The sequence below is a fragment of the Drosophila willistoni genome, unplaced genomic scaffold, assembly GCF_018902025.1.
Source record: "Drosophila willistoni isolate 14030-0811.24 unplaced genomic scaffold, UCI_dwil_1.1 Seg169, whole genome shotgun sequence".
Taxonomy (NCBI): Eukaryota; Metazoa; Arthropoda; class Insecta; order Diptera; family Drosophilidae; genus Drosophila; species Drosophila willistoni.
This window is the reverse complement of record NW_025814128.1, coordinates 5,855,331-5,868,366: the sequence shown is the minus strand read 5'-3', so window position 1 is coordinate 5,868,366 and position 13,036 is coordinate 5,855,331. Positions and strand designations below refer to the sequence as shown.

General features: G+C 36.5%; 1 pseudogene; it reads right to left on the bottom strand.

Moving 5' to 3' along the window:
- Positions 1–8,953: 8,953 nt before the first annotated feature.
- LOC26529728 lies at positions 8,954–10,475 on the bottom strand (annotated as a pseudogene).
- Between the last annotated feature and the right edge of the window lie 2,561 nt (positions 10,476–13,036).

Below are 13,036 nucleotides of genomic sequence, written 5' to 3'. Positions count from 1 at the left end.
TCCTGCTGCACAGCCACAGGATTTATCCTGGAGGCCACGAGCACGCAAAGACCATCCTAAAAACACGGCTAAAGGCACTGAGGTGGAAACAACATCCCTAGAAGATCAGGCTACGCCAGGAACGTGAAAGAAAGGTTATAGGATCTATCCTAGGGCCAATCAACGTGTCTGCGAGTTTGAAATAGTAACCAGCGGAGACATAAGGAACAAGAGAAGGACTGGAGCAAGCAGCAAGGGACCCAAACCACAATCAGCGTTGTCCAAGTTCGGGACTTCTCCAGAGAAATTAGTCATACCCCGCCGAGCCCAAAATATTATAAATAAATACGTACTTTCAAACCATTAATTAAACAAAGGTGTTCTAATTTCACCAGGGCACAAAAAAATTTTCTTGTGCCGAACCTAGCCGAAGAGATATTGGAAATTTACCATGGGACGAGAAAGGATTTTTACAATATTTTTTTCCCAATTCATCATACACCATAAAACATTACTTCACTATTTGGAATATAAAATAATAAAGTAAATCGTCTTGTCGACTTCGCCATACCATGCACCAAGGGAAACAATTATTTAAAATTTTGCAAACCGTATGTACGTCTGTATACATATTGTCACTCATCGAAGTCGGTCGTCTTTTTTTTGCGCTCTCGCCTAATTACTGTCTTTCATTCTTTCGTGAAGCTAATTTATAATATTCAATTTAAATTCATTGCCTTACCAATTTTTAATAATTCGCTATACTCATCGCGAAGCTTGGGTTTAATTTACTAACATTTATATATATTAATATCAAAACTTTAACAAACGCAAATATAATTTTGTTGTTGCGTTGCTTAGTTTTTGATTTCGTTTTATTTTTTGCTCCCACCCGCGCTCTCAATTTACAGTTCACATTTTGTTTTTGTTTGTGTGGTGTTGGTGCTCTCTATTCTTTTGTTTTCGCTATGTATGTTCTTGGGTTTGTGAAACGATGGTCAAAATTCTGTATAGATCTTTAATCCGTCCTATCTTAGAGTACGGATCTTGCATATGGTCACCTCAATATGAGACGCACCAAAGTAAAATTGAATCTGTTCAAAAGCAATTTTTGTATTTGCTCTTCGCGGTCTAAATTGGGATCGCAATGTCAATTTGCCATCATACTCCAGTAGGCTTTGTTTAAGCAATCTTCCTTCTTTAATTAATCGTAGAGTATTGCTATCTTTATTCATAAACTTTTAATACTGAGCTTTTGAACCAGTTAAACCTATCTGTACCCCGTAGACCTACTAGAAATTTTATTCCTCTATCGATCATCAACGTTCTCGAGGAAGACGGACGTGTTTTTTTTAAGCTCCCGCGTTTTAACTGATTTTATAATTTTTTTTTTGTTTTATCGGCATGGCGATCGAAAATTATAATTATAATATTAAATATAACTTACACCATATCACTCGTTTGCGTTTTTGTGTGTTTGTGTTAATAATTTTTAACAACCTTAATTCTGTTAAAACCTTTGTTGGTTTTTTTCTTTTCTTTCTCTCCCCTTCCCACCTTTTTTTCTTTCTTGTAAATCACAAGCAACGCTCATTTGTTGTTGTCTTGCAATTTCTGTGAGTTCTTGTTGCAGTGTTTTTGTTTTTGTGATTTCTAGCTCCCGCGCTCGAGCTCTTTAACTTTTTTATACCCTTGCAGAGGGTATTATAAAATTGGTCAGATGTTTGTAACGCACAGAAGGAGACGTTTCCGACCCCATAAAGTATATATATTCTTGATCAGCATGAGAAGCTAAGTCGATATAGCCATGTCCGTCTGTCCGTCTGACCGTCTGACCGTCTGTCCGTCTGTCCGTCGGTGCGTACGCGTTTTACTCAGCCATCTTAAGAGCTATCGGGATGAAATTTTTTTTGGGAGCTTTTTTTTACCCGGGTGAGATAAAGTATGAAAATCTTTGGGATCGGACCACTATATCATATAGCTCTAGAAGAAACATTTTTGCAAAAATTGGAGTATCCCCATGAAATTTACCAATATGATAGTAATAGATATAAAATCTCAGATCCCAAAATTTGAATCTGATCCGATAAATAGAACACAAGTTACAGTCAATATAAATCGGTTCAAACGCTGCCGGCAGCGCTGCTTGCTGCCTACTACTGCCATCATCAAATCAACAGAGCACACGCATACACACACAGACGCAACGCTACATGAACTGTATGTGTATGCGTGCCGTGCTTTGCTTAGAAAATGATGGAAGAAGAAAAACTTGTGGTAAAAAGAGAAATAATATTTTGTTTGTGTATTGATGAATTGAGTTGCAGGGAAAGAAATTTCAAAAAGGAAAAATATTATTGCCAAGTATACTGCAAGGGTATATAAACTTCGGCATAGCCGAAGTTAGCTTCTTTGATATTTTTTTCTCGTTTTCGTTTCACTCGTCGCCGTTATTTGCGCTCATACTGCGGTCTGTTGTGTGTCTGTAATTTAGACTCTATAGTGCTCTCTTTATCTTTTAACCCTTGTGCACCCTCAATATCTCTCTTTCTTATTATTTCTGGACCTCAGAGTGAGTTATATATTTTAATACCAATACATATCTCATTTTTATTTGTTTGGTTACTAATTCATCTAATTAACTCATAATGCCTGTCTGTTCGGTTAAAAATTGTTTGCAGCCCGCCCCACCCCTGAATAGTTTTATTTACTGTTGGTTGTGTAAAACTACAGTACATGTTAAGTGCGCCGGCTTTACATGCAGGGTGAAGGATCTTTTAGATCAAAAAATGGGTCTCAAATGGGGATGTGAGTCATGCCGTATCGTGGAAGATGAAATGGAACTTTTCATGCGGCAAACAAAGGATAACCTGATGAGTCTGTCCGCCAGTTTTCTTAAACTCTCGCAAGAGTTTAAAGCTGTCGAGTCTCAGTTTAGTAGTTTAACGCTACTGACTGACTCTCGAAAGCGTAAGAAGGTAGGAGAACAGACTTCTGATTTGTCCTTGTGTTTGCCGGTCTCCACATCTATATCGGTTCCGACTCAACCAATGCAAACTCCAATTCCGCAGACGATGTCTGTAGTGTCCGTTTTGTCTGGGCAAGAATCTACACCCATGGATTTTGCCGATAGGAATTCTAGTGATAGTAGTGCCGGAGTGCCACTTGTTGCAACTGATGCTACAATTAATGCGGTAGCTGATGCAATACCTGCAACCATTGGTTGCGAGACTTCTCCCTGATGCTACATCGGATGATGTCATGGCCCACATTCGGGCTAAACTGAATGTCTCCAATATATCAATAGAAAAGTTCAAATTTTCATATTCTAGAGAAATTTCATCTTTTAAAATCAGTTCCAATTGAGTTCTTTGACTGTATCTGCAGTTCTGGCTTCTGGCCGAAAAGCTTAATTGTGAAGGAGTTTACATCCAGAAAAAGAAAGACACGGGGCCAAACAAGAATTCCTTCACATTCTATTCCTCTTTCTTCCTCATCTATTCCCACTCCTTCCTTGTAAACTCTTTGTAGATAGTCTGTCTTTTGATTTTGACCTAATTGTCTTTACTGAGACTTGGTTAAAACCTGACGTTTTTGACGCCACAGTTCTACCCTCTAATTTCAATATTTTTAGACGTGATCGTACTGATCGTAGGGGTGGTGGAGTTCGTATTGCTGTAGATTCCGCCCTATCATCGGATCTGATAACAATACCTGTCTCAAGTACTATCGAATTTATATGCGTTAAGGGATCTTTTATTCGTTTTTCCATTTTTGTTACCTGTTCTTACATTCCGCCCCAATCGGAATGGCCAACATATTTACTACACTTAGATTCTATTAAATTTATACTTGAACTACTTTCTGACAGAGACTTATTAATTGTCCTTGGGGACTTTAACCTGCCCACTATGACTTGGTCAACAGTTAATGGTAGCAAAACGTTGCTGCCCTCTGGGGGTCATGATTTTATTGATGGTCTGCTTGAGCTTTCGTTGGCCCAGCTGAATTCGATTTCTAATACATACGTCTGGCAGATTTCTGGATCTGATTTTTACTTCTGATCCTAGCTTTTGTGAAGTATCTATCAACTTTAGAGTTATCTATTGAGTTTCCCAGCCGCGAGCCCATCTTCGAGTGTGATCCTACGGTACGCACCCGATGTTTTCGGAAGACTGACTTTGTCGCACTAAACAATGCCTTTCTTAATACCGAATGGACTAATTTATACACTTGTACGGATATGAATTCCGCCATTTCTTTATTTTATACCACTGTTGACTCGATCTTTAATGACTGTGTACCCCTAGTGTCTCCTGTGGTGATGGAAAAATCACCATGGTTTACGCGGGGGCTGTCAAAACTGAAGATTCTTAAGTCTAGGTATTACAAAAAATATAAAGTCACGGGTCTATCATCGGATCTGTCTCGTTACTTGGTTGCTAAATCGAATTTTATTGTTTCTAATTCTAAATGCTATAATAATTACTTACAACGTTGCAAGTTGCAATTCTCCGAAAATCCTAAAGAGTTCTATATTCTCGTGAACTCAAAACGAAATTCTATCTCCCTTCCATCGTTTGAATGATTCGGCCTCTTCTGATCAATCTATTTCTAATTTATTTGCTAACTTCTTCTCGACTAAGTACATATCTACTAAGTACAACTCTAGTCAGATTTATCCATATCCTATAACGAAATCCAACTGTATTCATATTATAACGCAAAGTTCGGTAGCTAAGGAACTAATGACGATTAAGCCGTATACTCACCGGGCCCAGACGGTATTCCCGCTTGTGTCCTGAGGTTCTGTGCGGAGTCATTGTGCTCGCCTTTACTTAAGAGGTTAGGTTAAACGGGTGAAAAAAAGAATTATTGCTGTGCGGCCAGTATACAATTTAGGAAAAAACTTTTATTACACACAGATTGAGGGTACCTTAAAGAATATTTTTTGAAAAAAAAAAATTTTTTTAAAAACAAAATGGCGGAGATATGGGCCGTCAAGTGCCACCATGATTTCTAAATCCTTGCAGGTGGGGTGTCAAATTTCTCGGCTAGACATCACCCGAAAAATCCAAAAAAAAAATCTTGTTATTCAGGAAGGCTATGGCTATCCGCCCACGTAGGATTTTTTTTTAACATTTTTTTTTTGGCAAAATGGCGGCTGTTTGAAAGAAAAACGCTCTTTTTCGTAGAACATTTTTGGCTAAAAAAATTCATAACTTCCAAACAGGACCTTAAATCAAAATCCTACGTGGGCGATTTGAGCCAAATCGATCCAGTAGATTCGGAGATATTTGACACCCCGGTTCAAAAAAAGTAGTTTCGAGAAAAACGCAAAAGAAAAAAATAATTTTTAAATTAAATTTATTCGACTCGGACGCGCTCACTTCTAAACGCTGTAACTTCGGAACTAATTCGAATACCGATATGATGTAAAGCGTAAAAGATTCTTAAAATTATAGAGAATTTTTAGAGCCAACAAAAAAAATCGTTTTTTTTTTTCAGTGGTGGCGTAACCCCTTAAGCTTTTTGAGTTGTCCGTTACACTGTCCGAGTTTCCAACTATATGGAAGGATTCGTTTATTTTACCTCTTCACAAATGTGTCAATAAATCCGACGTCACTAATTACAGAGGAATTTCTAAATTGTCAGCGATACCTAAACTGTTTGAGAAAATTATGACGTCTCAAATACAGCATTTATGTAAATCTATTTCTTCGCCATACCAGCATGGGTTTCTCAAGAATAGGTCTACCACAACTAACCTTTTACAGTTTACATCTTTTGTAATCCAAGGTTTTAAGAAACAAAAGCAAATTGATGTTATATATACGGATTTCAGTAAGGCTTTCGATTCGGTAAACCATGCCTTACTATTACATAAACTGAATTTAGTTGGCTTTCCGGAGGCTCTGCTTGCTTGGATTTCACAATATCTAAGCAATAGGAGGCAGAGGGTTCTTTTTAGGTTCTCTCTTTCTAAAATCATTTGTGTTGAATCGGGAGGGCCACAGGGCAGTCATCTTGGCCCATTATTATTTACCATTTTTATTAATGACCTCCACACCGTTCTTTTAAATTCCAGAGTTCTTATGTATGCCGATGATGTAAAAATCGCTAATCGCATCGTAGACTCTCTCTCATGTCATACCTTGCAAGCTGACCTGAATGCTTTTCAGGGGTGGTGTAGGACTAACTTGTTATCTCTAAACTGTTCTAAGTGCAAAGTTATGTCTTTTTATAGAGGTTCTCCCCAATTACCGAGTTACTTTTTAAATAATTTCCCGTTAGAAAAAATTAATAATACTTCCTTGGTTGTAAAAGATTTGGGGATCTTAATCGACCACAAACTTAGTTTTAATCAGCATATATCGACTACTGTTAGTAGGGCTAAGAGTGTTCTTGGCTTTATAAAGCGCTGGTCGAACGAGTTCAAGGATCCATATATTACCAAAATACTTTATACTTCTTTAGTCCGCCACATATTAGAATATGGATCTTGTGTTTGGTCTCCTCAATATGAGTTTTATCAAAACAAATTAGAATCTGTACAAAAACAGTTTTTACTCTTTGCCTTTCGTGATTTGCGCTGGGATCCAACTGTACAACTTCCATCTTATTCTAGTCGACTTCAGTTAATTAACCTTCCTTCTTTAACTAATCGTAGAACAATGCTTGGTGTAACTTTTCTTTACAAACTTTTGAATGGTGAGATCATGGTGAGTGAGCCAAATTAACATTTCTGTTCCATCTAGAAGGACCCGCAATTTCACACCGCTTATACTTCCCACTTGCACAACTAACTTTTCTATCATGAACCTTTTCGTATACTATGTAGTGACTACAACTTTGGCACGTTATCGGTTCCGAAACATCGCGTCCGGGTATAAAAACTGCGATCTTGTCCTTCCTCGCTCGTAATTAGTAATCATCTTTATTTTAACCTATCCTGTTTTCTTTTTATATGTAACCTATTATCTCATTACATTTAATATTTTCTATTTCTCTAGTTTAATTTATGTTTATATATGTAATACGCCTATGCCCTTAGGTCGGAGTGGGTAGAGGTTGTAACACTAACTTTACTTAGGGTCATTCGTAACAGGCCCGGGCCTGGTGTCATATGGGCCACTTGTTCGTACTGAGCGTTGTACGACTACGTCTATATATATATATCCTTAAAACACTGTAGTTCTAACTATTCTTTGCATGAACCTTTTCGAGTCCTATGTTTTATTACAATCTTCTGTATCCCGTAATCAGATCAGAAGCCTCTCTTTTTTTACGATTATGCGTGTTTCTAATACAATTTTGTATATCGTTAATTAAAATAAAAAAATTCTCAATTTTATTACGATAAGCAATAAATTATTTTTTTCTAAATTACTAAACAAATCTACGTACCAAATTTGCACACTTTATCTTTGTTAGTTTTCGTGAAATTCAGTTTTATTTGACTTTCGGGGGCGGAAGTGGGAGTGGAAATAAACTCGGTCACTATACATACTACACGAGTCTACATATCAAATTTGGTGGCCCTGGTTCTTATGGTCTCCGAAATCTAGGTGTTCATACGCACAGACGGACGGACACACATGGCTGGATTATCTCGGCTGTTGACGGCTGACTTCGGAAAAGCTTCCTTATGCCTGTTCCATACATTTTGGGTGCATGGTTAAAAAAAATGCATAAGAACAGTATTTTAGTCTGAGTAGGTCCGTAATGGCTTACCGACCAGACTAGTTCAATCATTTAGCAATCGCACATAATTAAAAATTATACAATACTAAACCCTAAAATCATACTTGGGATTCGCATTCGAATCATAGCAATCCTTTGTCTTACATTCTATCTTATTCGATTTGGTTAAGAGAAGGAAAATAAACTAATGAAATGATTTTATTTGACAAACTGTTGTGGATATATATTAGAGGGCTGCATGAATGGAAGCAAAGTCAAAGTCAAATGAATCCATTCGAATTGAATTCAAATAAATGAGTGACAACTACACAATGAAATTAATGAGTGTGAGTTTGTACTTGTCATATCTCGCAAAATACGTAACTCTGTTTAATGAAAGGCAATGAATTGAGTGTCAAAACATCGAATTGTACTAAGGCACTCGAATCATTAGAATTATTCGAATTGACTCATTTTTATTGGGATGTTTAAAAGCAACAAAGACTAATTATTTTATCAAAAATGTATGGAAAATAATGGCGAAATGGGGGCTATTAAAATTAAAATATGCTATACACCAAAAACTTAAGGACACAGTTTTGGATTTGACAATTTGGGACAAATTTTGTAAAATCTATTTTTTCTAAATTAGATTCCTAGTTGCCACGAACCGTGAAAACATAAATAAGGCTTTCTAATATATTATAAAAAAAAATTATATTCTTTAATCCATCATTTACACAATGGATCTACTTTTTAATATACTTCACTATTTGGAAAAAAAATTCTTCTCTATCTCTGTAGGGGGTTTGAACCCGATAACAACAGTATTGTAGTCTGAGTAGGTCCCCACTGAGCCACTAACCACTCTAGTTTTTTAGTTACAGTAATCACATATAGTTAAAAAATATACAATACAAATAAATACTAAATACTAAAATCAGAATTGGAATTCGAATGCATTCGAATCATAGCAACTCATTGACTCACTTTCTAACTCATTCAATTCGTTTTGTTTCGTTTGAATGTTGTGCGACTGATTTTTACGTCGCACACTCATTTAGTTGAAGTCGATTTTCAAAGTCATTCAACTCATTTATTTGGTTTTAAATGTTGTTAACTCGAATTGATTTTTCTATCATTCATGCAGCTCTCTAATATATATGAGATCTTAGAATATATAAGACGACAATTGTTCTTAAAAATACTGACCCACGTTTTCGGGGGTTGAAAATTGTTTTTTTTTTGCTGTTAATTACTGATAAGTTTTATTTACAAAAATGCAATTAACTCATTTACGTCTCACAAGTTTAACTTTTATATCAGTTTTAGTTCTTAAAGTAATGCCAACATTAAATACAAGAGTTTTGGGATCGACAAGAGGCAAAATCTTGAAACGTTTTAGTATAACCACGATTAGACTTTTCATTTCCTGCATGGCATATTTTTGACCTATGCAGTTTCTCTATCCCGCGCTAAAAGGAACAAATGCATATGTTGGACGATTTTGAGAATTTTCGGGTAGAAAGCGTGCTGGTTTGAAATCATCTGGTGAGTCCCAGTGTTTTGGATTACGAAGAATATCAAAAATAAGCAAGGTGACATCTGTATTTTTGGGCAAAACCAAGCCATTCGATAAAGCGGTATCTTGAATAGTTTTCCGGCTGATAATAGGCACAGATGGATAAAATCGCATTGTTTCCTTAACAAAGCATTCCAGATGCTTTAGCTTGCCCAGCAGATTACTATCCAAATTGCTAAAGTCATTATCTACATACTCCTCAATCTCCTTAAAACAAAGATCCTGCAGCTCCGGATAGACAGACATATTTATTAGCCCAAATATGAGACCCATTGAGGTGGTATCAAAGCCAGCAAACATCAGAGTGTCAACTTCCTCACATATACCCGCATGATCGATTAATCCATCGCTTTCGGCGCAAACCAAAGTATCCAGCATGGCATAGCGTTGCTTCTTGTTGATGAATAAATCATCCTCTGTTGTCTTTGTATTACGTTGCTCTAATTCCTTCTCGAAAAGGACTTTACGTTTAGCTATAATCTCACTGGAAAACCTATGAACTTCTTTCAAGTGTGGTTCATAATCTTTTGCCGCTATTAAATCATAAATTTTCCTGTTCCAAAGAAAAAAGAAAAGGATTAGTCGAACGCCTGGCAAAACATTGATCAATCTTTGAGAAACTATTCCGATAACGATCGCCCTCTTCAGCCATGTCATCCAATTTGATACCCATTGCGGTCTCACAAATGGTATTTAGTGTAAATCGTGGAATAATATCATTCAGAGTTATATCAATTTCCTCTTCTTTTAGAAATGGTTGAACAAATTTCAGACTTTCAGTTTTGAAAACCTCTTGAAATTGACCCATTATATTAAAATGAAACGTGGGTGTTAGCATTTTCCTACGGCTATGCCATTTCTGACCTGATGCAATAAGCAATCCATTTTTAAGTGCAGGTTCCAGAAATGTGTAGACCAGACCTTTGTTTATCAAATTCTGATCGTTAAGCACTATTTCGGCGTATTCAGCATCAACAACACTTAACATAGTCCTGCCCATTCACAAACACACTAGCATTATCCTTGCCAAAATTAGCAAACAAATTCCTTAAACCACTTAATCCCTTGGGCACTGCCACTAGACTTTCCACTGGTTTGCCATTTTGGGTATAGACTCGTTTAGCAAAAAAACCCAAAACATGATAGTTCTTATTGACTCTATAAAGCCAATAGAACAAGGCGAAGGCAAAGGTCAACCAAATGGTAAACATAATTGTGGAAAATTACTTTAGTAAGGGCTCAATGATGTCATTCCTTTTCGCAAAAGACAGAGATATCATTCCCAATGTACGCGGGTGGTCGTATCGACTTATCTTGAGCAACTGATTTTAAATTTAAAACTTCAAATTATTTCATGACAAGCGTTATAAGTATCGTCAATGTTGTTTTTTTTTGATTGTTTATATTTCATGCTCATTGCTATATTCTTAAAAGTTTTCCACAGAGTGTGGATGCCTGTTTGTTTGATTTTAAGCAATACTTGACATAGGATTCTTTATGACTCAATTTTATTTCATGTTTTTGTTTCGTTATATATATTTGGTGATCAGATGAACACGATGTTTAATCTTAAACACAGCTCTCTAGTATATACATATATACATATATTGTGCATTTATTGTCTGGACGTTAACGCGTACAATGCGAAGTACCTACAAGTAGCCCTTACGACACCAGGACGTAGCCGGTTCACGCGAGCCCAAGCAGAGAGTTGTCCACCTTCGGCCCGACCAACCGTGGGCGCTGCCGTATATCGGACGGTACAACTACAACTACAGCTAATTACGAGCTAAATGTGATAGAATAGAGGTTTTTAGAAGAGAAAGAGAGGCTTCTGATCTGATTGCGGGATAAAGAAAATTGTAATCAGATCACAGTATTCGAAAAGGTTCAAAGCATTGAGTTTGATGGCAAATTGTTATTGCGATCCCAACTTAGACCGCGAAGAGCAAAAATCAGAAATTGCTTTTAAACTGATTCAATTTAACTTTAGCGCGTCTGCAAGATCCTTACTCTAAGATAGGGCGGACTAATGAAGTAAACAGAATTTTGGTTGTGTTGCGTTTTACAAACCCAAGAAAATTCATAGCTTTACAGCAGTGGAAATATGGGGATTAATAGTTAATTTATGATCCTTAAGAACACCTAAGTCATTGAAAATATCTAACCGCTCTAAGGGGGTTTAGTTAGGATAATAAGTTGCTAAGTATGGAGTGCATGTGTAAAAAGACATAATTTTACATTTAGAGCTGTTGAGTTTTAATAGGTTTGTTTCACACCGACTTTGTGTATCATTTAGGCAGGACGACGATATATCTCTAAAACTGAGGTAAAGCTTAACATCATCCGCGTACATAAGCACACGAGAATGTGCCACCACCATTGAAAGGACATTTATAAAATAGTAAATATCAATGGACTCAAATGACCTGACCTGACTATCCAGAGGTCACTTGGATAGTGTTTAAGAATAAACATCATGTTCATCTGAAGCAGCATCAAATCCGATGCACTAAAGAAAAATACAATACTACTGTACTCTTATCACAAACAACTAACCTAGCATATGACTAGAATTACAATCAGCAACACACGTTGTGGGAAAAACACTTGTAATTTTAAACTATACCAAAAGAAGACGACGGCAGGATGTCAAGTGGCCGACGCCGTGCCCAAAATAATTTTTTTTCAACCCCTGAAAACGTGGGTTTGAGTCTCACTATAAGATCTTCTAAGAAGAATTGTCAATAGAGCCTAAGATTACCTATATAAACGCAGTAGTTTTGTAAATAAAATCAGTTCATATTTTGAATTCAACGAATTAAGATTGGGTTATTTTCCTTCTCCCTGGAATCCTTATTCATTTCGGTCCTTCGGGAAAAAGGAACTCTGCAGTTTTCCCCCACCTGTGGTAAAAGACTAAGAGAATCAGCTCCTTAAGGTCTGAATTTTTATGCTAGTGTAATTGCTAAGATCAGCTGTAGGAAGCAAAATAAAAAACCTCTTGTTTCCCCCACCAGTGGTAAGAGACAGAGTATAATATTAAAGCAAAATATTGCTCAAAAAATAAAAAGTGCGTGCGTCCGATTTTAAAGGCAGTTGGCTAGTGGCCCCAATATCGAAACTAAAAAAATATATCATTTGGTATATATACTAGACATCTGCATGAATGTCAAAAAAGTGACATTCGGATATACTACTCTCAAATTGAGTTGAGTGAATATGAGTGCAAAACGGAATAAGTATGAGTGAGTGGATAGGCATGCTTTATACTCGGCCGTACAATGTTAAAACAGAGAGTATAAGTGAGTATAAGTAAGTATGTTTCGAATGTATCCGAATGACAGGTGCCGACACAGCTTTTTTGTTGTTTTTTTGTTGTGCGTACAGAATCTGTACTTCAAAACCCCTATTAAGCTATACAATCCAGAATGCAGATTCTCCTTTATTTCCTGTGCAAGGATCTCTCTTGTGCTCGCCCCTCTTTTAACAACCTGTATATTTTAATTGAACTAAATTAAATCTGAAAGAAATTACTCAAAAAACATTTATGGACAGGTCACAAGCTAAGCAGAAAGATATATGCAATATTTGACTACAGCAATAACAAAACAAACGAAAACAAAAACAACAAAATACGCTTTAAATTACATACTTTCTCACTTTGGGTATTTTTTCCTCCTTCCATTTTTGCATCTGCTGTGTTTCAACGATGCAAAGAAAATAAATACACAAAATATGTACCCTGATACTTGGATAACTCGAATGTTTTTAGATGTGTCAAATTTGATA